The sequence below is a fragment of the Camelus bactrianus genome, chromosome 1, assembly GCF_048773025.1.
Source record: "Camelus bactrianus isolate YW-2024 breed Bactrian camel chromosome 1, ASM4877302v1, whole genome shotgun sequence".
Taxonomy (NCBI): Eukaryota; Metazoa; Chordata; class Mammalia; order Artiodactyla; family Camelidae; genus Camelus; species Camelus bactrianus.
The window spans coordinates 83,312,161-83,333,959 of record NC_133539.1 but is presented as its reverse complement, the minus strand read 5'-3'; the positions used below and the strand labels follow the sequence as shown (position 1 = coordinate 83,333,959).

At 39.2% G+C, this 21,799-nt stretch overlaps 1 long non-coding RNA gene across 10 annotated transcripts in view; it reads left to right on the top strand.

The window, feature by feature from the left end:
• LOC105066678 (uncharacterized) overlaps nt 1–21,799 on the top strand; it is a 522,292-nt gene that overhangs the window by 488,117 nt on the left and 12,376 nt on the right. For 3 of the 10 annotated variants that reach the window (XR_012508551.1, XR_012508561.1, XR_012508557.1), the window contains exons 13-17: nt 6,458–6,589; nt 11,440–11,572; nt 11,927–12,055; nt 14,203–14,328; nt 20,463–20,574. This is a non-coding gene — a long non-coding RNA (uncharacterized LOC105066678). Of the gene's footprint in view, nt 1–433; nt 2,300–6,457; nt 6,590–11,439; nt 11,573–11,926; nt 12,056–14,202; nt 14,329–16,776; nt 16,878–20,462; nt 20,575–21,799 lie in introns of those variants that run through there. The other 7 variants (XR_012508555.1, XR_012508560.1, XR_012508562.1 and 4 more) reach the window with 5 other exon arrangements.

Here is a 21,799-nt window from a genome sequence, read left to right as displayed (position 1 = left end):
GATGCCCTCACTCCCATATATTTATTCTCTGACTGAGGCACAAAGATCTGAGTGAGCTAATGCATCAACCCATGAAAAATGAACAATTAAAACAATGAAGTTGTCAGTTCTTTTACCAGATTGCAAATAAATAAACCGCCTGTCAGGCTGGCTGCTCTGCTGGACCATTAGTTTAATACAAAGACATTCTGAGGAACGGGTGGATGACAGCTGATCTATCACCAGGCCTTTGATAAAGACTTGAGCAACATATGCTGTCATAAACCACCAAAGGTCAATCCCAATTTGTGAGAAGCAAAGTATTAGATGGAATTTGAATACACCTTTCTGTCCATCATAGGATTTTTTTTTTTAAGCTAGTGGGATGGTGGGTACTTGTTTTGACAGTTTAAAACACTTTCATTTTCTACTTCTGCTTATTTGGCTTGTCCAGGACACTGTGCTGGAGTAGATGGCCTCAGAGATGGTAACTGGCTCAGTGGAAAGACCTGTGATCTTGGGACGCCACAATGTATCTTCTCGCCAGGCTGGACAGGGTCTTCCCACAGGAAGTGACTCTGTGCCTTGTCAAATCCTAAGGCAGTCATGGATTGCTGAATAAAAAGCCAATTTATTGCACTTTCTTATATGTATGGTTTGAAAACTACAAACCATCTCAGAAAATGTTTGCCAGCCAGATATTTCACTCATGGAAAATAACTATGTAAGGCATTAGATAAGACAACAAATAAAGACAAATTCATTCCATTCTCTAGTTGATATCTCATTCATCTGTTTGTTCTTGGTTTGTTTTCCATTTTTTATTGACACATAGTTGATGTACAATAGTATTTCTCATTTGTCTTTGAATTTTAGTGGGAAAAGGAAAGATATGAATGATCTTTCAGAAATCATCTTGAAGAAGATAATTCTTATGTTTTAGAAGCAAAATGTACAATTAGAAATTTCCCCTATAGTAAAACTAGGTGAGAGACAGTGTTTTTTGAGGTTTTCAGGATTAACCAACTTGTCTCTCTAATGGTCTCTGTCTCAACTTGAATTTCGCAAAGCCGATCCCTTGACCCTGCAATTTTTAATAAAAATCATTCAAATGCCTGGGAAGTCAACAAATAAAAAATACAATATTTCCCCTTCAAAAATCTTTTGGGTATTTATCTCTATTCAGGTTAAACCTTCATGTTCAAAGTGATATAAATTCTACCTTAGTCAAAAATAGTCACTGTCAATTCATTCTGATTTTTGAGTATATTCATTGGTTAATTCAAAGGCTGAAATAGCTTTAATATGGAGAAGGGCTTAAATCTACACAGAAGCCACCCACAGAAGTTTTGTGGTCCTTTGGTTGTCCAGAATGATTTCAACTAGAACGAAGTATCAACTATGTTACTTCAAACTGGTTTGACCCGTTCCTTCAGGGGCCTGAGTGGCTGATTAGTAAACAAGGTGAACAGGAAATTTTTAACATAAAACTTTCCAGGCTGATTTTCCTACCTGCTAAGTTAAGCCACAACTTGGCCTAGTGTCCAACTTTGGAAACTCTTTGATGTTCTAAAAAAATCAGGACCCTTCTCACTTCCTAAGAAGAATCACCAAGAGAGTGGGGAAAAAGATCAGAGCGCATCCTCAGGCCACCGTGGTTTTGCTGCTAATCTTGCCACTGGCTTGCCATGTGGGCAAGTGGTTAATGTCTGCTTATCTGATGTGCACAGTGACCCCTGCTTAAAAGAGACCTTACACGTAAAAACAAACACTGTTCTGTAGACAAGGGGAGCCTCTCAACTTGTTTTTTTTTTTTAAACAGAAAAATAATGTTATTCCACAGAGCACTAATGAGACAGGAGGAAGGCAGCAGGGCACAACCATAAAAAGAATGACACAGCAATGGAGGACAGGGCAAAAACTGGTTAGAACTAAGATGGTGGACGAGCCAACTCCCAGGAGACCTTGAGCTTCATTATGCGCTCATTGTAATCTATCAGCTGCCAAATGGCCCTCCCGCAGGTGCCAGGACAGTTCCGAGGCCATAAAAGGCCAAGGAGTGGGCAGTGGCCCAATTCCTGGGACTCCCTCCCCCTCCCCCAAAGTGGTTGGAATAACCCTCACACTTGTTAGCATATGACGTTACCAAGCCCATAGAAACTAACCACCCCCACACCTTGCGGCCGATCTGTCTTTCCGATCTGTCTTTCCGAGACACCCTATGCTCTCACCTGCTGCCTTTCTCTTTCTTGCCTTTCCGGACGGCTCGCACTCAGTCTATGGAGTGTGTATCTCCCTGAATAAACTTGCTTTCACTTTACGATGGCTCACTCTTGAATTCTTTTCTGCCTGAAGCCAAGGACACTCACCTGATGAGGCTCATCCCAGGGACTCACCTGGGACCTGGAACATGCCATCCTCTTGCACTCCATTTTCCTGCAGCACTAAGAAGAGCAGGCAGTTCATGGTCTAGAAACTTCCACTGTGATCTGCATTTAGTCTTTTATTTCTGTCAGTTTTAGCCCTTGAAACATCCCTTCTTCCTGAGTCTCACTGTAAGTGTATCTGGGTACTCAAGCTGCTTCCCCAGGTCTTGCTGGTTCCTGACCTTCTCCCAAGAATCCCAAGCCATTCTCAAGGTGACATTATATTAAAACTCATCTTTGGATCCATTAACTAAAAAAAAAAAATTAATAATTGATCATAGATTTTCCATATATTTTTATATTACATAGTTTTTAGAGTATTTGTATTGATTTCTGTAAAGACTTGTGCAACAGGCTCTTGTTAAGAACATAAGTCTATGTAATGACACGATCTCTAAGGATAAATTAGAGGCTGCTTAAAACACTCGGGAATGCAGAGATTATGGTAGACTAAAAATGGACCCTCAAAGATGTCCTTGTCCTAATTCCTGGAATCTGTCAGTATGTTATTTTACATGCAAAGTGGGAGTTTGCAGGGATGATTAAGTTAAGGATTTTGAGATAAGAAGATTTTTCTGGATGGCCTGGTATCAAAAAGGATCAGAGTAGGAAGAAGCAGCTAAGCTGCTGGCTTAGAAGAGGGAGACAGTGGCCACAGGCCAAGGAATACAGGTGGGTTCTAGGAGCTGGAAGAGGCTGGGAGACAGATCCTCCCCACAAGTCTCCAGAAGGAACACAGCACTGCCGATACCTTGATACTAGACGTCTGACCTCCAGAACTGTGAGACAGAAAATTCGTGTTTTTTAAAGCCACTAAATTTGTGAAAATTTGTTACAGCAGCCATAGGGAACTAACGTGGAAACATTTATAATAATGTAAGCCTGACCACTGCCTAACATACACATATACGTATCATTGCCAACACACTGTTTAGGAGTGTATCAGTAACTCCTATGTGTCTGGGGCTTTCCCCCTGGAAATATTTTCTCCTTCCTACTCTTCTTTCCTTCACCTCCCTTCCCACTACATATGCTCTCGCTAGTGATTCAGATCTGTTGAATGGTGATCTCCTCAAAGGGAACACCTGGAACTGAACACAGCCCATCCTCTGCCTGCCAATCCATGTTGGGGTCCCTCATGTTATTCTCTCTCATAGCACTCTACCCCCTTATAACATTTTAAAATTAGACATTTTTTGAATGATCATTTTATCATGTTTCTCTTTCTACTGTTGCAAGCTTGATGGGTACAGCACCATGTTTGTTTTTGCTCACTGTTATGAATCTGGCACATAGAAGGTATCCAGGAGATATTTCTTGGCTAAATGAGAACATTCCAGAATTCTGCATGTCTTGTACGATGGATGGGAAGCATGCCCCATAATGCAGTCCATCTGGGATCATGGGGCAATAAACCAACACACCACCTTCTCTTTCAGAGGACATGAAGCAGGCTTTGCATTAAATTTTGTTTTCCTCTGAAGTCTGAGGCAAAGTCATTATTATTTAGCCAGATACCAATTGATACTTTTCATAGTGTATATATAATCTAAGAAATACTCTAATATTTCTCAAAAGTTCTCTTTAATAACATTTAGAATGCTTTTTCTTGCTTTTATTTCCATTTTCACTTAATTGCTTTTCAGTAAATTCCTTCAAAGACACTTGAACATCTATTTAAGAACTAATTTTAAGAACTTCAAGAGATCAATTTTTCCTGAGTAATTATTTATACCTTCTGCAATTTTGATTCCACTGGAGTTCAAGAATCAAAGCTAAGGACATGCCTGAGCTCTTCTTGGGATGGAGAAGTGGTTAACATTTGTAAATTTTTTTTAGTGAAGCTTCAAAACACAGTACAATTAATGAGAATATGGTTAAATTTTACTTACATGTGTTTCAGAAACTTCATGTGATTTCAATGAGTTTTTTTTTTTTTTTTTGAAAAGAATCTTGCAGACTCATGTAAAGATAGTTTTTGAATATTAGGTATTTTCCCCATATTATTCTGAATGTGTCTACGGTTTTTGCCCAAATACAGTGTCTTTATTGAAAAGTTGATTCTGATTTTAAATATAAGGGTTTCAATGGAAAGGAAACACACTTTACTGAGGTACTATGAGATTCCTATATGTCACTATGTCTACTAGGTTACTCCTCATAGCAGTCTATGAGATAGATTTTATTAATCACACTGTACCGAAGAGGAGATTGAGGGTCTTAGAGCTTAAATAACTGTTTAAAGTCAGTAACAAGGTCCATAGCCATGCTGGGCCCAAGTGACTCAAAGTTCACACCATTTCCTCTAGACCACACAACCTTTATGATGGTTCTGTATCTCAGAGCAGATCCATCGGAATGTCACTCCCCTCAAGCCCAGTGCCAGTTGGCCCCATGCCTCAAGGTGGGAAATGGCTAACTAGATGGAGATATTGGCACTTACTACACAAACCCTGTCGTGTTCAGCACAGCCATCTGACCTCCTCGTGTTACTGATCTCCTCAGAGCACAGGGTTTTGTCTCCGTATTTGCTGTGGGAGGATCAAGCTTCATGCTCACGTAACCCCCTGGCAAAAACAGGTCTTCCCAGTGATGGGAAGAATTTGTAATATGTGCAGCTCTTGGTTTCCAAAGTTACTGGAAGCCTTTATGAGATACATTTTGATTTTTCCGACTGTTTGTGAGCCTTTCAGTAGGGAGCGCCTTTCATCACGTCACAGTGGAACGCAGGGGATGCTTTCCTGGGTTTACTGACGGCGACGTGGAGGAAGTAAGAATTTCACAAACATCCACTCCCAGTCACCTCTGAAATGCCACGATCAGTTTTCTTGCATAGCCACTTATTAACAAACAAAGTCAATAAACTTTTCAGACAGCAAAGCCAGATGTGCTTTTTGGTATACCTGGCAAGTTCAGGGTAAGTGCTTTTACCATACGTATTTGAACAGTCAGTGATTCTTAGATAAAAGGACGTCTAGACCAGCAGTACACTGTGTAAAGAGCTGTTCCGACGCCGAGTCAGAGTCCACCCAGTGCTCCCTTATTTGTACGTATCTCAGTCAAGAAAGGGAGGGGGAAAAATCTTCTTTTTTTGATTCATCACCTTGTGTTTCATTAGTTTTTTGTTTTTAATCTTAGGCAAGCAACCAATGGCCCTTAAAGTAAGAATTTCTGTCACTGCTGTCATTTTTTTACTTAAAAAAAACTGGAAGATGAAATATTCTTAAGGATAGTGATGCTAAGAAAACAAATGACACCCCAGGCACACAGGGCAGCCAACAAAACACATGGATGCAGTGAACAAGACAATCAATAACCTCTCCAGTATGAGGTCTTTTTAAAAGGTTTATTGTTTCATGCTGCCAAACCCCTAAGGTGCTAAATTAAAAGGCTGATCCAGGAATTATTATTCCACTTTAAGTCTGCAGTAACCTAAATGGTCTGATTTTTTTAAACTGAATTTGTTTGAATTGTCATCAGACACAACCATGAACTCAAAATGTCTACTTCACTCCGTATTGTAAGCTGAAAAATACCGAGAAAGCCTTTCTATTTTCTTAGCAAAGTGGCACGATATTATTTAGAAGTTGGAGGGAAAGCTTTTACTGCTTGGCCTGTAAAAAGAAAACAGCACGAACCAGCAGAGAAGCTGACAAGTGACACGAATACAGTACATGCTAATGCGCAGAGAGAAACAACCTTGAGGATTTAAACCGGCTGCACCAGAAAAAAATATCTTTACCCAGATATGTGGTCCCTCATGAATTATACTATTATTTTAGTTGATTTTACCTGACATCACCCTATGATTTTCTTCAGTGACAAGAAAATTGCAGCTGGCCCTTGACAGTCGGTCACAAATTGACTGAACAAAACAAAATCAAACAGTGAAGTAATCCCCAAGTAAATTTAATGAAACCTAAATCCCAAAGGGCAGCACACTTCTGTAGGCAATGGTCTTATTTAATAAATTTCCCCCTGCTTTCACTTTTAGAGCTATATTTACACAGACAAATTTAATTCATTGGGTTTACATTTCCTCCTTCCCTTAGTTTGTCCACCAGGCACATGTGGGAGGGACTGTAAACAGGTATGTCAGTGCCCAGCAGAGAATGAGGAGTGTCACCCAGTCACCGGGAGATGTACCTGTCTGCCTGGCTACCATGGAAACCACTGTCATCTCCGTAAGTGTGTTCTGTGCTTTGGTTTATAATTTATGGAGGAGACACCGGTAGGGTGGGTCATCACTCAGAATGTTAAAGAGCAAATGTTAATTCAAGCTTCTAATTCCTAGCAAGTCTTGTGGGGATTTTTAGTGGAATGGTTGAAAACACTTTTCTGTGTAGCTCGTTCTCCTGTTTTGCCTTTTCTATTCAAAATATCCCCAAGAAAAAGACAAGAAAGAAATAGAGAAATAAATAAAGAAGAAAATATATACTGATTATTATAAAGCAATACATAGCAAATGGCATCATATTTCGAGTGATTCATCAAGTAAGTTGGTTCCAGGATCTGCTTAGGAACAATCAAATTAAACAAATTGTTATTCTGGAACAAAAACAATGACTTGCTTAAATGACAGAGTGCCAGTTGGCTCATTGTTGTGTAATAAAAAAGAATAGTCCCTCGGACCAAACACCTTATATTGATTTGTTAGGACATTTTAACATCGAAACGGTTACAGGAGAACACACGATAAAAAGTCCCAAGGAGCATGTTAAAATGTTCAGTCAGCTACTTAATTTTTAAGCTCGTAATTATTTATGATGTACTTTTTATAGGTTTAAGAATAAAATGATTTGGCCTCAGTTTCGTTTTTCCCCCAACTTGGCCGGTGCTGCTCTCTCTCCTCCCTGGTCGCTCCTATAGCAGATTGTTTTTTCTTCTTTCCTTTCCTAATTCTGCATGTCTAAGGATGATTTTTGGATCCCCTCCAAAAAACGCCATCCATAAAACATAGACTCATGGTCAAGATATTAGTTTTCATTTTCTACAAGCCATAGATATATATTTTGAATATCACTTCTCACATTTGTCCCAATATTAAGTAATACCAGCTAAAAACACAATAACGCGTGTACGAAAATGGTTTCATACACCCACAGAACCCATAACTGTTGCGTTATTCAAACTTAAAATGAAGAACTAAAATATAAAATGAGTAAAATTTCAATTACTTTTTGGTCACGGCAAATTTCAAGCACCCTCGTAGTGGAAGAAAGGAGTTACTTCCTCCCATCTGATTCTGTCACATTTCTCGAGAAGAATTTCTTCTTGAGGGCAAGGATATTTTCATCTGAATTAAAGGAAATGAAGTTACAGAAAGCTGGTAGTACTACCGTTCCCGAAGGCGAGCTACCTTGGGTTGCAGGAGGGGAGCTTCACCTTGTAAAAGCAAAGCTGAGGCCGGGAGCCGCTCCCTGACTAGTCAGATGGGCTCGGTTCCAGGCAACACGTGGTTGGAAGCTGCTGCAAAGGTTCCTTGGCTACATCCACTGTAATTACAGGACAATGAAAAAGGGTTCAAGAAAATATCCATAAAAGGTGTAGCTGGCGCAAGAGCAAAAGTTTCAGCAGCCAAAAACAACCAGGCTTTCATGTTCTCAAGTTCCGAGTGGAGAATCAAAATGTTCTCAAGGCAGCGGTCAGAGGAAGCAGACAAACTCGCAGTAGGAATCTCACCGCTTGTCCACAGTTCGTAATGGGCAGGTCAGTCCCCATCTGTGGCCGGCGTGCGGGCAAGCACAGACAGGCTGCTCGGTAGATGGCAGCTCACCATGCTGTGCATTTTCTGGCTGACTGGAAACTGTAAAGTGACTACAGAAGATGGACATTTTCTGTTTCTCCAACCTGCACACTATTTATTAGACCCCATTTTGAGAGGATTTAAGGCACTGGAGTCCTCTAAAAACTACAGGCAGGTCTGTTGACAGTATTCACAAGAACACTCTTACACTTGGCTTAGGTTGCTTTGAGAAACATGGGCCACAGGATAGCTCACCTGTGCCAGGAGGAGGATGTCAAGACATTCGCATGGAAACTTGGCATTCATGCTCTTGCTCCTAGCATTAAAAATTCAGACAGACCAAATCTTAGCATCTCTTTGTAAGAATAAAACAAAACTGTGTAACAGTGGCTGGTGGATGTGTGAGTAACCTGGTCAAGTACTGCTAGGAAAACAGACTGAAAAACAGATTCATGCTTTTCATTTGCTTCTGAACTGTGTCTCAGGATACAGTTTCAACCTTGCTTGTTTTAAGTGCCTAATAAAACTACCAAGTGTCACTCACATCATCATGGTATATCATTAGCCTTTAATATTTAAAGAAATCAGAACTGTGAATTCATTTCCAAGCTTCTTCCTAGTCAGTCTCCTTTGTGCAGAAGGGATGGTGCAAGGTTGGGGAAAAATCGGAAATTTCTAATGGAAAAGAATTAAATATCCCTTGCTAGAGGAACAAACTTTCCTGGGAGAAATCACTGTAAAGAATAGAGCAAAGGCCAAGTAATGATCAAAATGGAACTTTAGGAAATGAGGGAGGGGAGACCACACACTCAAACAAGCCAAGTGAAATCACTGCGTCCTGGGCGTGCGTTTCCTTGTTAAATTTAGTGAACATCTGAGCAAGGGATGTGTGCATGATTCCAGAAGTCAACCTTTCACGTAGCTACAGGGTTATATGAGAAAGTGGAACTGTTAGTGAAATAACTTATTCTTGGGGAAAAAAGTTATGGGTACTTTTGTAAACACATACCGTACTTTCATATAAATTTAACGAGTTGTGGGACTAAGAGGTTAGTGCATATACTGTCTTTCAACAGATGTTATACTCATTAGTAGGTTAATTTCATCAAGTTCATTGTCCCAATTTCAAAAGGATAATTAAGTTGAAGGCTATATACCAAGAAGGAACAGCAAGGAATGATTTTATCAAATGCAAAACCACCATTCAGATAGTTTGAAAAATGAGCGTATGTCAGAGAGAAATTATGTATTCCAAGTAACTTCAACTCAAATGAAAATGGTTTCAAAATACAGATTTTTACATATATGTCATATAAATTCATCAAATAATTACACATAACTCTTTTTTCCTTTTAACTGAGATTCTGATTCTTTTATACCCATCATTATGTCCACAGTTTAATATTTTCCTCATTAATAAGTATATAAGTTTCACTTTACCAAGTATTTCCCTTTTCCCTATTTGCACAATAGTTTATGTCACATTTCACTTCCCAGTTATGTGTCTACAGCATTTTCTATACCAATCAACTCTTTAATTTAACCTCCTTTTTTGGAAGCAACATGCTGGCAGTACATACCAGACTTCATTGTTTCAGACTACATACCTTTAGCTTGCTTTGTATTTTCTCTAATATTAAACAACTAAACGTTCTTTTTTAAGCATCAAACATAGTAATGATAAAAACTGTACTTCCATAAAAAATAACTTAAAAAAAAGCAATTTAAAAAAATTACATTCTAAAAGATTGACCCAGATCAACATGAAAGCATTTTAGATCTTGGTGAACAAGAGAAGAGAAGATAGAGACTCTTTTTTTAATCACTAGTCAGTTTTTAGGTATACTCTATTGAATTTTTGTGAGGGAGAAAAATAACTCCTTAGGAGGACTAAAGAATGCTGTACCAAAGAAGGGTTCCTTTGCTGTGAGAACTGACATCCCTTGGAGGGAGGGAAGAGAATGTGAAATGCACTCATCAATTTCATAGAAAGAAATAAAGAAATACAGCAGCTACAACAGAGAAATAGCCCTTGGTAAGAAGTGATTTTAAGTGTTTGGCTTTCATCTCCATTGTGGAGAATTTCATTTTAAAACTCGAAGGGAATGGAGAGAAGAAGAAGCCATTCTTTGAGTCTGAGACTCAAGATGAGACCATGGGCTTTAGGACAGGGTATACATGTGGATTACAAACAATCTGAATCTCAATAAAAACCATTCTTTGGCTTCTAAACCTCTAAAGCCTGCTACATGTGCAATACTCAAAAATATTCTGTACCATCTTATTCTTACCTAAAAATACAAGATAAAAGGGGAGGAAGCAAGTGTCATCTAGTCTCCAGTTCAGTCAATTTTAGTGCTGTGCTTCCAAGTGAAAATGTACTCCAAGAGGAAGGACTTAAGGCAAATACCACACCTTTGGACTCAAGTCAGGTAGGTAGGGAAAGGCCATATGTCCACCAGCGATCCTGCAACCATGAGTGAAAATAATGGCTACCACTCGCTCGGGAGCTGTCTGAGTTTGGCAATATGCTAGATGCTCTACTCGTGCACACAAGGGCCTGGGATTCTGTTGTCATCCCCTTTGGGAATGAAGACCCAGAAGTTCAAATAAAGGACTCACTCAAGGCCACAGCACTAGCAAGTAGAAGATACAGGGTTCAAACCAAAGTCTATTCAGAATTTCCTACAGCCTTATATTTTAAATATATGACAAGAATAAGGAAGGCGATCTTTAACAGGTGAAAGAATTTCGTGCAGTAACTATTTCAAGTCACTTTACCCTGAAGGCTTCAACTTCTTTATCTTGAAATAAGAGTTGAACCAGATGGGTCTGAGGTCTCTTGAAACAAACTTCTATGATTTTAAGACTTCAAAGTATAAGACATTTCATAGAACAGGAGAAGGTCACAGTTGGACGTGCTTCAAAGTTAATCAAGTGCTTGCATCCCCACTGCCATTTCTCTGCTAGGTAGTCATCCTATCTCTGCTTGAACTCCTACAAGGACGAGTAACTCATTACCTCCTGAAAAAGCCTTATTCCAATCCTGGACAGCTCCTTCAGAAAGTAGTTCTTTACTGAGATAAAATCTGCCTTCCTCCTTTTCTACAAGACTTTCTTTCCATGTTTGAAGACAAGTTCTATCTTCTTAGGTTGATTTTCTCCTGGCTAGCTAAACAGCCCCAATCTTTCAATCATTGCACAGATAATGTGGTCTTTAGGTCACTCTTTGCCTTGTTCAGTCTCCTTTTATAATAAAGTCTGGCCATTTATCTGTCTCTTACACAGGTATCATCATGGTAGGTCATACATCCATGGATATGACAGTAGAAAACTGAGACACTAAGAGACAATGAAGATGCTTCCTCTATGCTTGCTGCCATTTTGAATTCTTACTGGTATTAAACCGAGATCATTCCAGGTAAAACAATCTATAACACTTAAGCATTAATTGAAATCATGAATTTATCTGGGCTGGAATGAAATAGACTTCTTTGGTATTTATTCTGAGCATTCTCTAAAAGTAGACAGATGTCCAAGGAAGCTCAAAGTTAAGAATTCTGTATCTTATTAATGAACAGCATCAGAAACTTTACATCCCTCTCTATATTTCCAAGGCATCCATGCCTTGAACCAATAGCTTGAAGGTAATTGAAAATACTAAAGAACAGTAATTGGAGTGTTGAGTTAACCACATGTCTATAGGCATGAATTTAAACACTGGTTGTTTCAAGTTACATTATCACATGTAATTTTGTTCTCCTTCATTCAACAGGATGCCCAAATGGCACTTATGGTCCATATTGCCAAAGGAAGTGTAAGTGCCTGAATGGTGGGAGCTGTGACACTGTGACTGGCACCTGTGACTGCCCTCCTGGCTTCATCGGGGCCGACTGCAGTCCAAGTAAGTCATTCTACCTCCTATGAAGTAGATATGCTAAGTTTGCTATATGGTAAAAGCAGAGGTTTTGAGAGCTGCAGAGTCTTTTAAGAACTGCATGTACAGAGTAAATATTGTTGCATTTATTTTACATGATAATTGCAGTAACAACAAACACCAACTGACCTAAATTCTAGGTTGAGGAGTACTAACAGCAGGAGTTTGATTGAGAGCTGAAGTCAGTGAAGGCAGCCAAAGAGAGCCCTTTGGTCACAATCTCTTGCCTCAGCAATGCTGGACTCAAGTCAGGATAAGAAAATGTGTTTGGCAAATCTGTTTGGCAAGATCAGAGCAGACTGGAGATTCTTACATGCACAATGTCAAACTCATTGTCCAAAGTTCCACAATTTCATTTATCCTTAGTAATTTTCCAGCTCAAAATTGAGTAGTTTCCTTACTTACCAATAAATAACCAGTTCCCAAAAATCTGAAGACCTTAACTGCCTATCATAAAAACAACTATTGACATGAAGTTTAAGGGACCCAATATAAATTAAAGATTCCTTAAAAATGAGCGGGATTAGACATTGCAGGGCTATCCTTAGCAAATACATTTTGCTTTCATCAGATCTGCGATTTTCTAAATGTTTGGACAGTTTGCAAGGTCAGGATGATCTTCAGGGAGGATGGCAGAGGCAACGAGGAGAGTGCAGGGTGGGGATGGGCCTGGCAGTGTTGTGTTCTTTGACCTATGTCTTGCTGATGAGAATGTTCAATTTGTGATCCTTCATTGATCTGGGCATTTATGTTTTTTGTGTACTATTCTGTGTCTTGTACTTCACAATGAAAATAGTGAAAGAATCATCAACAGATCTCAAATTAAAGGTAGGACTGTAATTGTGGACTTGAGATTCCTTTATTTGGAAGAAGGATAATGAAGTCTGTGATCAGGCGGGGAACTAAATCATTGTGTTAGGGATATCCAGGATGCTTCCCTTCCTCAGGAAGGTAGTTGCTTTTTCTCCTTTGTATGAGGGTAATTTTAATTCCCCTGCTTCAGTACCCCTCTGTTCTGAGGATAAAAGGTGAATCAGTCCTGGCTCTAAGCAGCAGAAAATTGAAACCTAGTGGATACGGCCTCTGAGGCCTCAACGGCCAAGTTATCTTTGAGTGAAAGCCAACCCATAAACATCTCCCAAAGAAGGTTCTGACTGGCTCCTGTGTGTTTTGTTCTTCATGGAGAATGGTTGGAGAAATTTTCGAATTTCCTTAGGCCAAATCTTCTTCAAAAGTTATGGCTTCCCTGAATCTTGGGAGCAGTTCTGTCTTCAGAAAGCTGTGACCTTGTATCAGAGCACTTTTCCTTCTTTGCTTTGATGGCTAAAGAGGTCAGAGCCAAATTCGCAGTCCCCCTTTTGCAAGTTCAAAGAATTACGATATTTGTTTGTGTATAAACAGTTACTGTATTTTCTCTTCACTCGATTCTCACATATATCTACTTTTTCTGTGTTTTATCTGTATTTTGGTAAAAGCATCTCAATGAAGTTGTGGAATCAGGTTGCAGCAAAGCAAACAATTCTGTGTTAATTTATGAATAAATCATGTAATAAATTAATTTAATAGATATCTATTAAAGGTAATATAACAAATTTATTGATTTTTAGTCAATAAACAATACAGTTACAAATAAATTAATAGATACATAAATAAATATTTGGAGATATGAGCATAATGCATCCTGTATCAGTGCACAGAAGTGTAAGGTAAAATTCCAGAGTAGACTTTAAGACAAGATGTCCTCAAGGTTATTACACACACACAGACACACAGAGAAGCTAAGATAGCCATGCAGTAAAGCAGGACTCAGTCTATAAGTGTCATTTATATCATAATATATCTGTAAGTATTGGACACTAGGTATTTGGATGGAATTCCTGATGTCAACTAAAATTGCACTAAGCAAGCAACCATTTAAACAGTTCCTTTTTTCTCTTGTTTTTTACAAAGTAACTTTAAATTGAAAACTGAATGGGAGGCAAGTCAGGGAAGCCTATTTGATTAAAAGAAAAGGTCATGTATTAACATGTTTTTAAAAATCTTGACTTGAGAAATGTTTTAAGAAGCAAAATCTGGTTTCATTTTGCTCTGCTTTGTTTTGCTCCTTTCTGCAGTTTGTCCTGAAGATCACTATGGACAGGACTGTGTCCAGCGGTGTTCCTGTGGCTCAGGACAGTGTGACCCAATGACTGGAGGGTGCCAGTGTCCACCTGGCCAAATGGGAGCCAGGTGTCAGCCAGGTAACAATGACCACACGGTCACCTTGGTCATCCAGGCACTTACTAAGCTTAACTTTGAAGGCAGATGTGGTGCCAGGGAGTAGAATTACATGGGCATTGTCTACAACACTTTCTTCGTAAGTGTGGCTTTAATGACAGGAAAGTGCATGCTCCTGCAGAGTTATTCAAGAACTAGTCTACCAGGGGTAAACAAAGATTGAAAACAAAAACAAAGAATAGTTCATGCATATTGTTGAGTAGGAGCAAATTTTAAAATAACTTTGGCTAAATTTTGTAAAATTACCTCAGGTAGTGTGTTGAAGGTGTCTAATTACAAGAACCGAAGAGCTTTATATCTTCAATTTTCAGAAAACCACTGAAAGCTGTTAAGAGCAATGAGAGAGAGAGAGAAAAAAAAAACCATGATTTTTGTTTAAAACTGCAAAACTTTCTTGTCCTAACTCATATTATTTTTTGTCATCATCATCATAATCACAACAGAAGAACTGTCAAGTTCAATGACAAGACATGCATAGAGGATGCTGAGCCCGACAGTATCTCTTGAGTGGGGCCAGCAGAGGGGCCACTTCTGCATGGCACATACAGAAGGGCAAAGTCAATGACCTTTTGTTGAAAATCAAGAGCTGGGTGGGTGGGCAGGCTGCAAAAACTTTCTTGAACCTCATTGGACATCACAGAGTGGCAGTTTTAAAATGGGAATAAAACCAAGAAGTGCACAGACATATTATCTTTTCAACTCTTCACTAGGGTAGTGGGGACTCTATGGTTTGTAAGTAACCTTGCAGCTAAAGGCAGTCCAAGTCTACACACGCGCACATGAACATCCCATGCTTTTGTGGTGTATGGAATGTTACTCTGGGCCAAGTAGGGGCCCTAATAGCTAAAATCATTTTTCTAGCTCCAAATCCATAATACCGTCCTAAAAATTGCAGGTGCACAAAAAAAACTAATCTGAAACAAACAAATAAACAAACAAAAAAAACTGGTGCATAAAAACACCTCCCCTCATCTTGGAGACAAAATATAAAACCATTCAAAGCTTTTTTTAGTGCAAATTCTGTAAGAAGGATATAGTAGAAAACAAAAAGCAGAGGAACGGAGAGCAGAGAAGTTTTGTTATGGAGCTCATGAAAATATTAACCAGAATTTCTTCCAAGCATTCGAAGGACTTAATGAAAAAGTGTTCTCTATAAATTGTGAGTTCAATGGAGAGATACAAGGGTTCATGGGATAAATGAAAAGACAACAAAGGTAACTGAAAAAGTAAACTGGCAGAGCTCAGAAAGAAGTGGAAGTGAAAATTAAACCTCACATCATATAAATGTAGACCACATTGAATGCAGGTAATAGGAGAGTGGAATCTGCTGATGTGACAGCCATGTACACGGAGAATATATTTCAAGGAAGTGAGAACAATGAAATGGAAAAAAATAGACAAATATATAAATGGAAAAGAAAATATTAAAATATAATCAAGGTTTTTTTTCCCCCCAAAATGAAAGAAGATCTGTTGCTACAGATTGATAGAGTACATTTCTATCCCTAAAAATACTAGTTAGGATTGATCGTAAGCAAGGAGAAACTCTATTGGGATTTTAAGAAAAAACATGAGATCTCGTATGAAGAGACGGGGAAAGTCAGTCTGGCCTGATACCTCACAGCAGTATTGATTGCTAGCCTATGGCTATCGAAGCCTACAAAGGTCTAGGGAAGAGCTATGACTCAAGTATTTTATATACAGTTAAACTGTTATTCGAGTAGAACATGATGGAAAATAAACAATAATGTTTCATTATCAAAAGCTGCTGGGAATACAGTAGTCATAAAATGTTTTGAAGAAACCATTGGAAGATAAATTGAACAACCAAATAAAAAAAATGAAAAATCTCTGAAAAAGAGGTTTAGTGACTTAAATCTAGTTTAATTGAGGCTGAGTTTAAAACAAATATAAGAATTATGGTTACCTGGTATTATATAAATATATAAGCATTTTACAGTATAACAACATTGAGGTTTTAGCATCATGAGCATAAGCTGAAAGGGAAGAGAAGGTAGACGAGTTGAAGTATGTGGATCTTCTTATTTCTCTATTACACTTTGTGGGATGGGAGGGACAAATCTGTGTCAAAACATACTGTTTAAATGTGGCAACTCAGTAAGTATGTTTAAGTGTATAAAGGTAAATGCTGGAATTCAGAATGCTGTCATTGAGAATGTAAGAATAAAAAATACAGCCCAGTAAAATCAGGGGAAAAGAGGAATGAGAAAAATTTGGAGAAAGCAGAAGCATATTAATTCCATCACCACTCATACTGGTGAGTCAACATATACTAAACAAATAAATTCATTATATTAATGCACTGTCTAAAGATTACATAAAATTATAAGACTTGCACTTAGAAGAACTGGAGTACACACCCATTTTCCTATTCCTCTCTCTAAACACAGTAAAAATTCTAGACACTATATAGAAAACATACGGAACTCTGAAGTGTGGAGAGAAGACAGCAGAACTGCTACAATTCTGGGGACCTAGGGTCAGCATGATGGTGAGTCCCCTGAGTTTCCTTTCTTGTCTCATACGCTGGACTGGTTGCTGGAGAGGCTCTAACCCAGAAGGGTCAATAGGCGCAGACAGAAAAAGGTCCAAGGTCAGCTTGCTTTCTCTAGTTAAAATATCAGGAAAAGGGCAGCCAAGCAAGACAGGAAACTCTTAGACAATAACGGGTCTATTCCCAGCAAACAGACTAAAACCATTTCCTCCACCCCAGCTCCATTAGCAAAGGCCAAGTGAGGATTCTACCCTTCAGATGCCGCTGGGGTGTATGAGGCCCCCGCACCCTGCACCAGGATGGAGTGAGAGCAGGCCTGGTGGGGCTGGGACTTCCATCCCTGCCAGGTGGGCATGTACCCGCCACCACGGCAGCGACAGTGGAAACCACGTGGAAGGCATGAGCCTCTGCCTCTACCAGATGGTAGGGAGCCCACACCGCTCCATGCTAGGGTGGTTTCCAAGGAGGTCGTGGGGACAGTCAGGACTCTCACAGCCACCAAGCAGCAGCAAGGCCACCAGCGTCCGTGGAAGTCGAGTGGCAGCCATAAGGCGGCCCTTCTACCCCTCAGGTGGGTGTCAGCAGAGGCCTCTTTGGGAGCCTGGGCTCGGGCCCTGGCCCAGCAGAGACGAAACACACTTATCCTTGCTCCCCCCTTGGAGACAGTGTGGGGAACTTGGACTTCACCCTCTAACAGATGGACCTCTTTCCTTGCCAGTGTACTATCATAAGAGACTTGCTAAAACAGAAGATTTAAACAAGATCCAGAGTCTCATACCATAATATTCAAAATGTCCAGGTCCATTCCAAAATTATTCACTCTGTCAACAACCAGGAAAATTCCAACTTGAATAAGAAAAAAATAATCAACAAACACCAACACTCAGATGACACTGATGTTAAAACTAATTGATAAGAGTTTTAAAGCAGCCATCATACAAACGATTCAGTGAGCAGCTCTGAACATACCTAAAGCAATTTTTTTGTTAAATAGGAAGGTTCAGCAAAGAATAAGAGACATACAGGAGGACCAAGTGGAAATTTTAGAACTGGAAAATAGAAAACCAAAACTTTAAACAAAACTCAATGTTTGGGCTTAACAGCAGAATGGAGAGGACAGAGGAACACATCAGTGAACTCAAAGATTAAACAAATATTACCGAATCGAAACAGCAGAGAGGGAAATGAAAATGACGAAAGAAATAAGAAGAAGAACAGAGCTTGGGGGTCTGTAGGACTGAAGAAGAGCTCGAGCATTTGTGTCATCAGAGTCCAGGTGGAGATGAAAGGGGGCAGGACTGAAAAAGGAGTCAAGGGGATGACGGCTAAAAATGTCCTAAAGATGACCAAAAAAACCTGTAAACCTACAAATCGAAAAATCTGTGTGAATGCCGAACAGGATCAACCGAAAGAAATCCACAGAAGACATATCAACATCAAACTTTGGAATTCTGAAAAAGAAAAAAATCTTGAAAACAGCAAGAGAGAAATAACACCCACCTTAGCCTAGAAAAAAAGCGTCCAGAATAAAACGAAGCTAAATAAATGGGGACAGACACACCAAGCACATGGAGCAAAAATAACGCAGCGGTCACGGCATCAATATCCAACAGTGCCCGTTTTCATAATTAATAAGTCAATTATGTGTATGTTAACAGGGAATAAAATCTATGGTAAGAGGGAAAAAAAGAACATGAGATGGGGCTTGAGAGTGCCAGGTGGGTTGAAATTTTAAATCAAGTGGTCAGCGTAATTAATTCTCTTTGAAAGAAGTGAGGCCTATGATACAGAAAAAAGCTGATGACAATGATTTTTTTTTTTTTTTTTGAAGGAACACTGGAAGACCAGGGCACAAGGATGGAATACTTTTTTCCATAATATACCTTTATATACTGTTTGAAATATTTAACGTGTAATTACAATAACTTTTTAAAGTTTTTTTTTTTTTAATGGAGGCACCGGGGATTGAACCCAGGACCTCCTGCATGATAACCATGTGCTCTCCCACTGAGCTATTACCCACCCCCATCCCAACAATAACTTTCAGAAAGCAGTAAAGTTATTTGCACAATTCTGTATGAATATTTTTTCTGAGACTTAGACCTGTGGAAAGAAACATTTCTAAGTGCTCCTCACTTTTCCAGTTATGTTTTTTTGTCCAAAGTCTTATCTTGAAGTCCCATACTTTCATAGATTCACCAGCTTCAACAATGCATTTCCGCATTCAGGTTGGAAAATGAACAGGCCTCTTGGCTGGTTAGGCTGTTTTAGAAGGGTGAAGGAGAGACAAAGAAATTTTATTTTAATGATATAAGACTTAGTATCATTGATCCTGTTTAATTTGCCTTAAAGGCAAAAAACCAAAAGCACATACGATGACGATTCAGCCATTAACTGTACAGCCATACTGTATTTTTTTAGCTAAACAAACTCAAAATGCTTCCTTCACTTGATACTAAAGTTAAGCACACCTATTTAGTTAAAGACAAGAAAGAAAGCGTCATGCAAATTAAATCCAAGTATGTGCTCTGTTCTATTATAACCAAATGCTCTGGGGCAAGCTAAATTGTGTTTCTTTCTCTAATGTCTCTCCTGCTAGCTCAAATAGAAAGAATAGGTGATGAGAAGTCAGAAGTTCTAGATTTGAATCTTGGTTATCTTTACTGGCTGCTTAAGCCTGAGCAAGACTTCAGTTCCTCAGCTTCAGTTTTCTCAAGTGTAAAATAAGAATACTGTTACCCACATCAGAGAAATATGTGTAAGCATTAAATGAGATAATTCATGTGGAAAATATCATTATGTAAAAATACTATAAACTGGAGGGTATAAATGGCAGGCCTTTGGCCAAATCTAGCCGCAAATGTGTTTGGTTTGGCTGACATAATTTTGGCTTCCACAGTGCCATAAAACAATTTTAATTAGTTGCCAGCTTTCAAATATTGGATGATTTCATATAAAATATGGATTTTGAGTTTGCCTGAAAAAAAAATCATATTAGCTGGCTATATCGGGCCCATATTCTTCATGGCAAAACCAAGTAAATGTGAGTAATGGTTACTGTCCCATTGGTACGTCCTGTCATTCAGTTATTCCCCCCTGACAATGAAGGCTCAGTTTCCATTATGTCTGGTCAGCTTCTCTCACCTGTAGCTTAGCTCCTCTTGCTAGTGCATTTTTGTTTGTGTCACCCACTATTCTGTGCTGAAATGTTTTTCAGATTACAGCACAGAGACATGAAGAAGCAAATGACTCATCTGTCTTCTTTATTGATTATAAGATTAAATGCATAAAATCTCCCACTGCCAATCTGGGACTGACCTCTGTTTCTCTATAGGGCATCTCCAGTTCCTAGAGTACATAGTTATGAGTTCGGTCAATATTACAGGAGTGAATGAAAACATGAATGAATGACAGTGGCGTGCTACCACGTGAAGGATACAGCTGATGGGTTAATTTGTTTTAATTTGAACATTAAAAACAATGTTTTTGCTCTGTAGAAATGATTACTGTCCCTGAAACAGAGAAAAATGTTTGCTTATGGGACATTTTTATGCAGCTTGTTATTTTTTATTTTTACTACAGGATGCCCCCAGTTGTAAGTTAAAATGTACTTGTAAAACTGGTGGCCTTTGCAGTCCTGTGGATGGAAGCTGCAACTGTGCCCCTGGATGGACAGGAGATGATTGTGACAGAGGTAAGTTGATGACTACCTTCTTTCATTCAGTACAGATCTACAGCAGACTGCTGATGGTTGATAAAATATAGAAGAGGCCTGTAAAGAGGCTATTTTCCAACAAGTCTACACAAGTTGTTTGTAACTATGATTGCATTTCCAGTAAAAATAGTGTTATGTTACTATTGATTGATTGATTTTGTTACCTTGTTACCAGAATACCACATGAAAACTCTTAAAACTCTTAAGTAATTGGAATAGTATTAATATGAAACAGCTCCTTTGAGAGCTCAGTCCCACTCCCCCTCCAGCCAATGCTTGAGGAGGGCAAGGTGGAGGATGCAGGGCCTTGGGCAGAGCCAGTTCACTGGGAGCTTGTGCCCAGTTGCAGAGGGTGAAGAGGAAGACTCTGGGAGCAGAGGTCTCCAAACTCCACCTCCTTGGGAAAAATTTAATCACACTCTGTCATAAATGTATTTTTATTAAAAGTGACATTCCTATGTTTCTCCATTCATATGTGTATTATAAAGGTTTAAGGTGATAAAGAATAGATAAAGATAAATACTGAGAGCTGTTCTACTGCTTCCATTTGGAACCATGATAGATTATTTTGTACAACACTGGAAAGCGTGCATCCTAATTAGGGCACACTATTGCAGGAGATAGTGTTGTGTTTTGGCCAAAGAAGCCAGAAAGGGTAGTGAGGGAGAGCATGGGTGAGAACACCGTGTTGGGGCCTAAACTTGGGGCACCCTGAGTGAAAAATAATCCACAGTGAACTTCTACCTAGATGGTTCCAACTCTGGGGGCTCTGGCTCTTCAGACTTGCCGCCCTGACCTGCTCCCACACGGGTGTGATTACCCCCGTCCTTCACCATTAATCTGACTGTCACGGAAGTCGGCACAGATGAAAGCCCCTTGCAGGGGGAGCGGACGGCCCCGTATGCCAAGCCTCGCTCCGCTGATACCATACTCTGTGCTTCTGTTAATTCACAACCTTTCCATGATTTTCCCGCCTGAAAGTCAGGATGATGACACTTTGAAATGACAGCTCTTCTAAATCTAACATTTAAGACTATTTTTTCATGGAATTTTTTTCAAGTTTGGATACCCTCCCTAATTCATGGGAGCCAGCTCCTATCAATTTTGTGACATTTGGGACTACTAAATGAGAGGAATAGCAGTGTGTTTGGAATAGATGTGTTCACATTGGTTTTGTTTTTAACTTTAAGTTGGATAATTCTCT